This window comes from Thamnophis elegans, chromosome 8 (assembly GCF_009769535.1).
Source record: "Thamnophis elegans isolate rThaEle1 chromosome 8, rThaEle1.pri, whole genome shotgun sequence".
Taxonomy (NCBI): domain Eukaryota; kingdom Metazoa; phylum Chordata; class Lepidosauria; order Squamata; family Colubridae; genus Thamnophis; species Thamnophis elegans.
Window position 1 is genome coordinate 51,183,488 of NC_045548.1, and position 11,851 is coordinate 51,195,338.

Below are 11,851 nucleotides of genomic sequence, written 5' to 3' on the forward strand. Positions count from 1 at the left end.
TGCTGGCGCAGTGGTTAAATGCAGCACTGCAGGCTACTGCTAGATCAGCAGTTCAGCGGTTCAAATCTCACCGGCTCAGGGTTGACTCAGCCTTCCATCCTTCCGAGGTGGGTAAAATGAGGACCCAGATTGTTGGGGGCAATATGCTGACTCTCTGTAAACCGCTTAGAGAGGGCTGAAAGCCCTATGAAGCGGTATATAAGTCTACTGCTATTGCTATTGCTTGCCAATAACCTTCAAATTACTCACAGGCATTATTGCAGATAACATGAGGGATTATTTGGAAACAAACAACATCTTGCCAGTAGAGCAAAAAGGCAACAAAAGAAGGATCAGGGGCACAAAAGATCAGCTCCTAATTGATAAAATTATATTAGAAAATTGTAAGAACAGAAAAATGAACTTGAATATGGTCTGGATTGATTACAAAAAGGCATTTGACTCACTGCCACATAGTTGGATCATAAAATGCTTGGAAACAACTGGCATTAGCAAAAATATTACATCCTTTACTGAAAAGGCGATGAAACAATGGAGAACTGAGTTGGCAGTAGGGAATGAGATCTACGGAATGGTTAATATCAAGCGAGGAATTTTCCAGGGTGATTCACTTTCACCTCTTCTCTTTATCATCGCAATGATCCCACTATCAGTAATCTTAAAAAAAATGAAATTAGGCTACCAAACAGCCAAAGAAGCTGAAAAAATTTCTCATTTACTATATATGGACGATTTGAAACTCTATGCAAAGTCAGAAATAGAAATCCAATCATTGACAAACACAGTCCGAGTATTCAGCACCGATATTTCAATGCAGTTTGGCATGGAAAAATGTGCCACTGTATCCATAAAAAGGGGCAAAATCACTGCATGTGAGGGAATTGAAATGCCCAATGGCCAACTAATTAAATGCAGTGAAAATGAAGCCTACAAATACTTAGGCATTCTGCAGTTGGATAACATCAAGCATGGAGAAGTAAGAACTATGGTCAGGCGAGAGTACACCAACAGAGTTAGGAAAATTTTGAAATCTAAATTGAATGGTGGAAATACAATCAAGGCCATAAATACCTGGGCAATACCAGTTATAAGATACACAGCTGGTATAGTTAACTGGACACAAGCAGATTTGGACATTTTGGACCAAAAAACAAGGAAACTAATGACAATGCACTACAGTTTACATCCACGTGGTGATACTGATAGACTATACCTGCCCCGAAAATCTGGTGGCAGAGGGTTATTACAAGTGAAACAAACAGTTGAAGAAGAAAAACATGCACTGACTGATTATTTAAAAGAAAGTCAAGAACATCTATTAATCAAAGTAAAGAACAAAAATCTACTGAAGGCCCAACAGATGAAACAAGAATACAGAAAAGATGTGATAAAATCAAGAATGGAGAGTTGGCAGAACAAAGCACTGCATGGCCAATTTCTGGAAAAAATAAAAGATAAAGTGGACAGTGAACAAACTTGGTTATGGTTAACAACAGGTACATTAAAGAAAGAAACAGAGTCACTAATCCTGGCTGCGCAAGAACAAGCTATCCGCACAAATGCCATTAAGGCCAAAATTGAAAAATCCTCTGATGCTGCCAAATGCAGATTTTGCAAAGAAGCTGATGAAACTGTTGATCACATACTCAGCTGCTGTAAAAAATTGCGCAGACTGATTATAAATTGCGGCACAATTCAGTAGCACAAATGATCCATTGGAATTTGTGCAAAAATTATAATATTAAAACAGCAACAAACTGGTGGGAACACCAGCCTGAAAAAGTCACAGAAAATCAGATGGTCAAGATCTTGTGGGATTTCCGTATACAAACCGACAAAATACTGGCGCATAATACACCAGACATCACACTGGTTGAGAAAAATAAGGTCACAATCATAGACATTGCAATACCAGGTGATAGCAGGGTCACCAAGAAGGAACATGAAAAAATTGCAAAATACCAGGACTTAAAAATCGAAATTCAACTACTATGGCACAAACCAGCAGTGGTAATTCCAGTGGTAATTGGCACACTGGGTGCTATTCCAAAAGCACTGGAATTACATTTAAAACAGTTAAAAATTGACAAAAGCACCATCAGTCAAATGCAAAAAGCCGCACTGCTTGGATCTGCACGCATATTATGAAAATACGTTATGACGTCCTAGGCCCCTGGGTGGGACCCAACTAGTAACCAATGCCAAATCCGGCGAAACAACTGGCCGCTGTGATACAATTGTATAATAATACTGGATTGAGAGGCAGTTTGGAGTGGGTCTTGTATAAACTCTCTTTGAATTTATACCATAAGTACAGTTACTATAAGAGTGTTTTGACGTAGGCTTCCCCCAAAAGCCCGAAGCATATTCCTGGTCCCAGCAAAACCCCTTTTATTAAACGAATGTGAATTCCTCTCATTCACATTCAGCAAGGCCTGGTAAACAGTCTTTCAAAGATGAATTTATGACCACAGACCTTATCTAGTTTGGAAAGCTGCCATGCAAATACTTTCCAAACGCAGTACAGTGCAAGGAAAGACTTGGCACAAAGTCTCTGAGATTCAGGGACAGATCTTCACATTCCTGAAATGAATGATTGGACGAGTGACCAAATTGTTTCCTGCAAAAGCCCACTCCCCTTTCACTCCTCTTATTTCCTATGGGAAAGGCCATTCACCGTCCACCTGTGGCTTTACTTCCAAGTAGACACTGATTTCTGAGCTGTTCTTTTCTTGTGGCAGCTCTGCGCATGTGCACACTGGGAACAGGCTCCAGCTGTTCCTTTGCCTCACTGCTGTCTAGCTCTGAAGGCAACTGAGAACTGCCAGATGGCCTTTGCCCCATCTCTGCCTCTGATGCAGACCCCTCGCCCGAGCCTCCTCCAGCCTCAAGGACTGGCTCATGTTCCTTCCCAGCCTCCTCACTGTCTGACTTTGCTACCAGCTCTGCTGGCCACTGGAAGGCCACAACAAACAGTGAATGACTAAGGAAGTAAATCTGAGAGAGGCTAGTGTGCCATGTTCCTGAATTTGACTTTTCCTACAATGGGGAAGTTGTTTTGCCTGCTGCTATGGTTTCAACCCCACCATAGAAAATTCTGCCAGCTGGGATTAATGCACCATCCCAGATTATTACTGTGCTATAGTTTTGGACAGATAGTGTTCCCTGAAACCAAAACTGTCTTATCCAAATTGGAACATTTTGTACATGTGAAACTTCGCTTTTCATTTTAATTGTTGCTGAGAGATAGAAAAAAAACCCAAACCAAAGTGGTTAATTTTTTTCCTGACATTAACCATTCAGTCATTTCCAATTTGGTGCATAATCAAATGCCACATAATTCCAAAGATAAAAATGTTTGCAAGAAACAATTTTTGACTAGGAAGTAGGTATAATTATGGATTGGGAAGCAGGCTGACCATCTGTTCTACTTTGTACCAGATAATCCAGTATCTGAACCAGGAGACATGGCTTCAAGGAATGTGATGAAGTAAACAAGTAATAATTTTGTAATTTTATCGACATGGTGATCTGCATTGCATTTTAAGTTTCATTATCAACATTATTACTAAGTTTGCATCTACCTTTAAAAATAGCGTGCAAATTTTAGGCAAATCTATATCTTATATTTATTTTTTGTGATATGCTTTATTTCTATCTCTTTTTCTTGGGAGTCAATGTATAATACAATAAAATTCTTTATTGGTCAGGTGTGATTGGACACACAAGGAATTTGTCTTCGTGCATATGCTCTCAGTGTACATAAAAGAAAAGATACATTCATCAAGAATCATAAGATACAACACTTAATGATAGCCATAGGATACAAATAAGCAATCAAATCATATTAGGAAACAATCAATATAAATCGTAAGGATACAAGCAACAAAGTTACAGTCATACAGTCATAAGTGGGAGGAGATGGGTGATAGGAATGATGAGAAGATTAGTAGTAGTGCAGACTTAGTACCGTGTTTTTCAGAGTATAAGTCACACCGTAGTATAAGATGCACCAAGATTTTGAAGAGGTAAAATGGGCCATACAGAGAGTTTGAGAGGCCTGCAAAGTGCTCCTGAGGGCTGGGGGAGGGGCAAAAATGAGCAAAAAATGGCCTGTTTTTCATGAAAATTGGCCTTTTTTTGTCAAAAAAGGGGCATGCATAGCCTTTAGGAGGCTTGTAGAGTGTTCCTGGGGGCTCGAGGGGGCAAAAACAAGCAAAAATGGACTATTTTTGATCATTGCTGCCCCCCCAGCCTCCAGGAACATTTTGCAGGCCTCCCAAACCCTTTGCATGCCCATTTTTGTGAAGGGGTGGGGTTTCGAGATGCCAAAAATGTATTCAGTGTATAAGGTGCACCCAGATTTTCTTTTTTGGGGGGAAAGGTGCATCTTATAGTCTGAAAAATACAGTAAATAGTTTGACTGTTGAGGGAATTATTTGTTTAGCAGAGTGATGGTCTTCGGGAAAAAACTGTTCTTGTTCTAGTTGTTCTGGTGTGCATACTCTATAGCATCGTTTTGAAGGTAGGAGTTGAAACAGTTTATGTTCAGGATGTGAGGGGGTCTGTAAATATTTTCACAGCCCTCTTTTTGACTCGTGCAGTATACAGGTCCTCAATGGAAGGCAGTTCATAATACATATGAGCTCAAATACATTTATACCAAACGTTCTGCTGAATGACAATGATGAGTATCCAAAGCCCCATTGAGTTCACTTGCTTCTTTGCTTGGCCTATGGAGTCCCTTTTTTCCAACATCAAAAATTGACAATGGTACATTGTACTACCAATTTTTTAAATGTCTGTGAAACAATCTCTGTAAGATATTGCAGGGCTAGGCAATATAAATCCATTGCTGCCCTCAGTTTCAACTTTCTATCCATTGAAGCTTCAAGATTGCATGATTAAAGTTCTATATCAAAATGGCAGCTGTTCAGTGACACAATGTTTTCATTTGCTTTTTTTTTTTAAAAAAAAGGGAGCCAAGAAATGTGCTGAGCCTCTGTAAGCAAAACGTATTCATTTTCCTCATTAAAATCCTACCTCATAGCGCCCAAAGGGATTTTTTTTAATCTTTGCCCACCCTCTGACCTCACCTCATGATGGGATATGAGGTTTACATTTCTCAGAGGCCATATTAATATAAAGTCACTGGAGTAGATCAACAGGGACCACCTTAAGTTGAAGAGGAGAAGCAGTCAAAGTCTCTATTGGTGTCCAGAAGCTATTAGAGTATAAATGAGGAGAAAGAAGCTTCATCTTAATCCAGCAAGATGGATTGGCTGGGAATTTGAAACCCATTAACTTAAGCAAAGTTAAACAAATCATGGCTTAATGTCACATTTTATTTTTCCAGTTTCTTCTGGATGTCCACATTGCTGTCCAAAGATTTCTGAAGTTATAATTGCATGCAGTGGATGTAAAAATAACTGACTTTAAGAGCTCCAGTTGATCTTGAATGTTTTCTTTCCCAAAATAAATCAAAGAAAGAAAAGAAAAATGTATGAAGGTACACTTAATTTGATTGCTTTATTTCTGTTTCATGTATGGTATTATGTCCTTATTTGCGTTTGGAAGAGAAATGAAATGTAATGTAAAAAAATGATCCATGTGAAAGCGACACTTGATTACCTAGAACAATAAATAAAATGAAATATTTTGGTGTAGTTTCCACTTTATGCATGAAATGTTGCTTATTTCCCTTTATTTAACACCAAACAGTGTATTTATTAAATTTATATGCCACCCACCTGACTATCAAATGACTCTGGGTGGCTTACAATGCTTAAATACAATTCTTAAATATATAGTAGACATCTCATTCTATGTCTTAATAAGAATTTTTTTCTTGGACTTGGATTTTCAACACAAACCTTTTTGTGCAAATGTGCCTCTGTTGTTTGTTCCTTCTTTCCTCCAAGATATCTGATCAACCATTCATTAGCCCTTATATTATAAACAGAAATTTGGCAAACTAGTCTTCAGTTTCCTTAAGTAAACTTTGTCAAAGGTTCTCAAAAGGGAGCTATTTCCCCTTCCCTCACTTTTATTTTTCATTAGCATCTGTTTTGCTTATTTTAAGGCAATTATGACTTTATAACCCTCTTAGAAAGAACTTTTATTTTTATCTATATGAGATTTTGTAGTATTTTGAAACAGGTTTTTTACTGTGGCTCATGTTTAGTTGGAATCATTTTGTAACTTCAACCAAGATCCATATTTGTGTTACATTGAGATTCCTGCTATTTTTAATGGTATTGTTCCCATAAATAAGAAATCTACTACTGTGTTTATATCATTTAGTTATATATATGAGTAATAGCTGCTTTGCCTATCACTGCAGAAAAAATACTGCACTTTTGCTTTTTTAAAGAAAATCTGAAAAATATGGGTTGCTACAGATCTGATTTCCTATAATCTATTCTTCCCATGATTTAAATGCTCATTCATGTTTTTTTTTTGTCTTGATAATATGTCTATTTTTCCAAACTTTTAAAAATTCAGTTATATCCACCTTATCCATTCCTTCAATTTATTTTTTCTTCTTTTTTAAAAAATAATGTAAATTAGTTGTCTCAGCAAAGAATTGTGGGAGACCATTGTTCATTGCTGTGATATTTCTTTTAGGATTCTATTATCTAAGCAATTTGGAGACAAATTTTATAATCTACATTTCATACTGTGATCTAATATGATAGAAAATCATAGAATTTTCTTGCAAATCATCTTTGAGAAGTTATTATAAATCACCCTCATGTTGGAAGCATGTACTCCCTCCAATGCACAAAGCATCTAGAAGCACTTTGAGTGAGTAGACTTATCAATTGTTTTGCATGGTTGATTATATCATAAAAGTGCTTCTCAGTCTTTTTTTATATCACTTTCTAACATGTATTTCAATACTAATTCGTCTCTTTTCCATGTTACAATTTATGAACTATTGGAACTGCATTCAAAAGTTCTGAGAGACAACAGGTGCTGGTTTATTGAGTGCGGGTCTAATCTTAGACATTTTACTGATTTCCCAGCTAATTTAAGACCTAATTTATTGATTTCCATTTGGCCTGCCAGTCTTGTGCCATACACTTTCCTTCTTGCAAATTTTCCCCAACTAATTCCATCTTTCTATATTCTTCATGGAGCTCTTGTTTCTTGACATAACTCAGCCTACTTTTTCTTTTCTGCCCCTTACATTTAGAGCTGCTTCCTCGAATTCCTTTAGGGGACCATTTATCTTGATTTTTGTAGGCACAACACAAAATTCAAAATATTTTAGATTTATCTGTTTTAAATATATGGTGTATAGTTCAGCAAATGGCAGGATTCACTGAATCTTTTTGAGCTTGGAACCTAAATAGGGTCAGCCATGGTTATGAATGGGATAGAGGACCACACATCCAGGGCATTGTAGAGTTGTAAAGTGGAAACAAACAAACATATATTGAAAGAAAACAAAAGCGAACTATTTCAATCTTTTTGCCATACCATGAAAACTGCATATATGTAGTCAATAATACAGCTAAGCTGTATTTTTATCTTTTAACAATGGATGGGATAGAATGGAATGGAATGGAATAACCACCTATATAATTCATTGAAACATGACGCAAGTCTGTTAAATATAGAACTATATGTCTTTGTGATTAACATATATAATCTCATATTGGGCTTTTAAACATTTCTGTCAAAAAACACACACAGAGAACTGCGTGCTAAACTAAATTTTGTGTCCTATATTAAATCAGTTCGACAATTCCTTGACACTCAAGTATATTTACTGTTTGAAAAACAACTTCATTAAATTATCCTCATAGCTTAAAAGAATGAATATATACCATGCAGAAGGTCCAAGAGAAAGTGAAAGCATTCAGAATTAAAAATATGTATCTATATGTGTGGTACTTTTGAAATAACAACAAAAAGATTATTAGATGGGAATTTGCTTATAGTATTTTATTCCAAGAAAGGAAGATAAAAATTAAGAATTATTCGACAGTTTTATGTTTTCTAAAAAGCAATTGAATTTTACAGAATCAATTTTCTTATGTTATAACAGCAGCAAATAAATTTTGTTATAGCAAAAAATATACCATACATTTATTTTTGCAGGAGCAAATATATTTGCAACCCCAAAGTATTCCAGAATAAATCTTTCATACACTACAGAAAAGACTTAAACCTATTAAATCACCTGATTCACACTTCACACTAAGTCATAGCTGCTCAATGATGATTTGTTGAATGAACCACAATTGTTCCTTTGAACAATATATTTGCAATATATATGCAAATATATATGCAAATTAGACTATGCAGAAGTGGTAGGGTCAATATCAGTGCTATGTATAGGTAGATATGATGGCTGAGATGTGAGTAGCAAATGTAGTTTTATTATGACAGCTCAGTGCCTCTAATAATATTTTTTAAAAATAATTTGGAAATAGAAACATGGACAGACTAACATGTTCTATTCTCACTTGTTCATCACCTTGGTATGTACCAAATAATGGTAAAGAAACAAACTGGATTTTTTTCCTAACTTTTTTTTGCAGAGATTGTAGCTCATGTTCTGAGATGTAAAACTAGTAATCTCCATAAAAGACTTCTGAGGAAAATGTGGAAGGAAAAGGAAAGAACATCACCTACTTCACTGCAACACTTATTTGGAGGAAGGAAAGTTTGCTGGTGAAGTAGTGAGGCCATCATCAGTCATTTCCAGAAACCATCTCACACACTGTACCCTACCCCCCCCCCCAAATCTGCAAACTTCTAATAAGTTGCTGCCATAGGAGAAAAGAAATTCATAGTGAGGAAAATATGAATTTTGAGAAATGTTTCCCTTGTGATATTAGAGTTCAGGATTATCCAGCAAGATGATTTGAGATAAAAGGCAGTATTTTTCCCATATTACATTCATTGCTGTAGAAATGATGATTCTCTCCCTTCCCTCTCACCCAAAAAATAGATTTGATGGTTAGATGTTATGTTCCACATCATGCTAGCAGATATATCCATATCACACGGTGATAACTCCAAGTAGAAAGATTCTATTATTGTTAATGGTGGGTTCACTTAACAAATGAAACCACTGACTAGACTATTTTAGGATTCAGTGTGCTGCACATCACCCATCCCTCCCATTTCTGGGTTGAGTAAATCACAGTAAAGTTAAATAATGGCTGTGTCATGTTTATGAAATCAATGTCATGTTTCTAAAAAAAATTGTTGCATCTGTTTCTTAACATGTAACTGTAATACTGGAGAATGAATAGGCTTCTGGTATGAGCTAGTATTTTCCATTTACAAAACTCCATTGAATATTGTTGTAATGGAATGCATGATATCTTTGTGACTGAACTTCAACCTAGTATGGTTTGGTTGTCTTGTCAATGATCCCCCAAATTCTTGTTTTCCAACTTCAGTTTATTTTTATTTTTTAATCCTTGTCAAGAGATTTCAGACTGATCACTTTAAATGCTAGGGAAGCACAAAAATGTTTAAATATGTGATAAAATTTGCTTGGTAAGGAAGTAAAAGTCATCATGTTTCGGTAATCTCCAAAGCTTTCCTTTAGCACTTGCTTTCTGCTTTGGCAATTTGAAAAGAAAAAGCAACATGATGGCACAGCAAGAATCTATTTGGACTTTAAAATGTTCGTCTTATTCTGGATGCAAAATGTGTAGCCACACTGAGCAATTTTCTTTAATGTGCTTACTTCAACATATTTTTTAAGACTGATGCTTGTGTAGAAATTCACATCCTGAATAAATATAGCATTGTCTTCAAAGCCTGCTGTGTAAACCACTCAGCATTACCTGAACTCATAGCAACTCTAAGCTTCAAAACAACAAAATAATGTAGTTCATGCAAAGACCTGAATGCTGATCTTGAAAAGATTACATTGAAGGAATTGAAGTAGTTGGGTTTTGTATAATATTGTGAACCAGAAATTTTGATTCTACCAGTGGTTTTATTTTTATTTTATTTACTATAATTTAACACTGTGGTTTAATGTATCCAGAAATAGCATAAATAGGAAGGAACCTTTAGAATATGCGGTAGAACATTTCATATCCATAAAACCAATACAAACTGAAAGCTAATATAGTTTCATGGAATGAACTCTGTTATATAGTTGAAACTATGGCAAGAGGTTTGGCTTATCTTCATGAAGACAACCCTGGTCTAAAAGAAGGGCATAAACCAGCTATATCCCAAAGGGACATCAAGAGCAAAAATCTGTTATTGAAAAATAATCTTACGGCATGTATCACAGATTTTGGACTTGCTTTAAAATTTGAGGTGGGAAGTCAGCTGGTGATACCCATGGTCAAGTTGATACCCAAAGATATATGGCTCCTGAATTATTAAAAGGTGCTATAAACTTCCAGCGAGATGCATTTTTGAGAATAGACATGTATGGAATGGGATTAGTACTGTGGGAATTGGCATCATGATGTACAGCATCAGATGGACCCGTGGATGAGTATATGTTACCTTTTGAGGAAGAAGTGGGTCATCCTTCTCTGAAAGATATGTAGGAGGTTGTGGTACATAAAAAGAAGCGGCCTGTTCTGAGAGTGTTGGCAGAAACATGCTGGAGTGGCAATGCTCTGTGAAACAATAGAAGAGTGTTGGGATCATGATGCAGAAGCTTGATTATCAGCAGGCTGCATAGAGGAAAGGTTTATCCAAATGAAAAGACTAACAAACATCATAACAACAGAAGACATTGTGACTGTGGTCACCATGGTGACAAATGTGGATTTTCCTCCCAAAGAATCTAGTCTATGATAGTAGCAGCGGTCACTCTTCTTGACCCATAAGACTCAGCACTGGAACTGCCAAGTCAACTGGCCTATTTCTGGTCAGTAATTTTCAGCATGAAATAATGGTAAGTCCGTCTCTGAAGTGTCAGTTGGAAGATTCCTCTTTGTTCTTCTCCAGACTTGGATCCAGAAGACGTACTGCATATGCCGGAGAAAATGGCAAGATAATGTTAAACGTACCTGAAGAACATGGGCCTATCTCGGCTTATCAGACATTTTAAAAACTGACATTGTATTTCTTAACATGTCAGACTAATTCCTTAAAATGAACTACTGCTATTTTTTTTAAAATCAGACATTTCATTTCAGATTTAAGAAAAGGGTAACTTGTTTTATTGCATTTGCTGTTGTGCTTACATGACTATTGTAATGCCAATATGACACAGCTTGTGAATGTTGTATGCTGCTGTTCTATGTAATCAAAGTGGGATCTAGCAAAAAGGCTTCCAAGCATTACTTAAACTCCCTCAACAAGGTATATCTCAGTTCCACATATGCTAAATTGAATTGACAACACTAATAAAACTGAAATAATAAATTGATCCAGATTTTGTAAGTGATGCATTTTAAAAAATGGTGTATTTTTTAAAGGTTATAAGCTGTGCTTCATGCCAACAGGCCATGGCCATTCCTAAAATGGTGTGTTAGTCTTTCCTTGTTCTAGCTTATGTGTAAAAAATGTATTGCCTTTTCAACTTCAACTTCCACAATTAGTTAAAAGCTTTATCTCCAATACCCAAAATAGTGTATACATTTATCTTACTAAATATTTAGGTTTGCTGTGTCTGATGGGAATTTTAAATTTTAAGCATGATTTTTTATTATTATTTTATTGAGCTGTGTCTCTGCAAAGCTCTTAACATTAATTCTTTCAAAGAAGCTTTTTGCTGTTTCATGTATATTTTGTCTAGTGTTATTTTCTATTTCACTAAACACGACACAGTGGGTTGATCCAAACAGAGACACATGCAACAAGATGGTGGAAGCTACCCTTCCTTCCATTTCCCTCTCCAGCAACCCAG

At 36.1% G+C, this 11,851-nt stretch overlaps 1 pseudogene; it reads left to right on the forward strand.

The window, feature by feature from the left end:
• Positions 1–1,166: 1,166 nt before the first annotated feature.
• LOC116512804 lies at positions 1,167–10,817 on the forward strand (annotated as a pseudogene).
• The last annotated feature ends 1,034 nt before the right edge of the window (positions 10,818–11,851 follow it).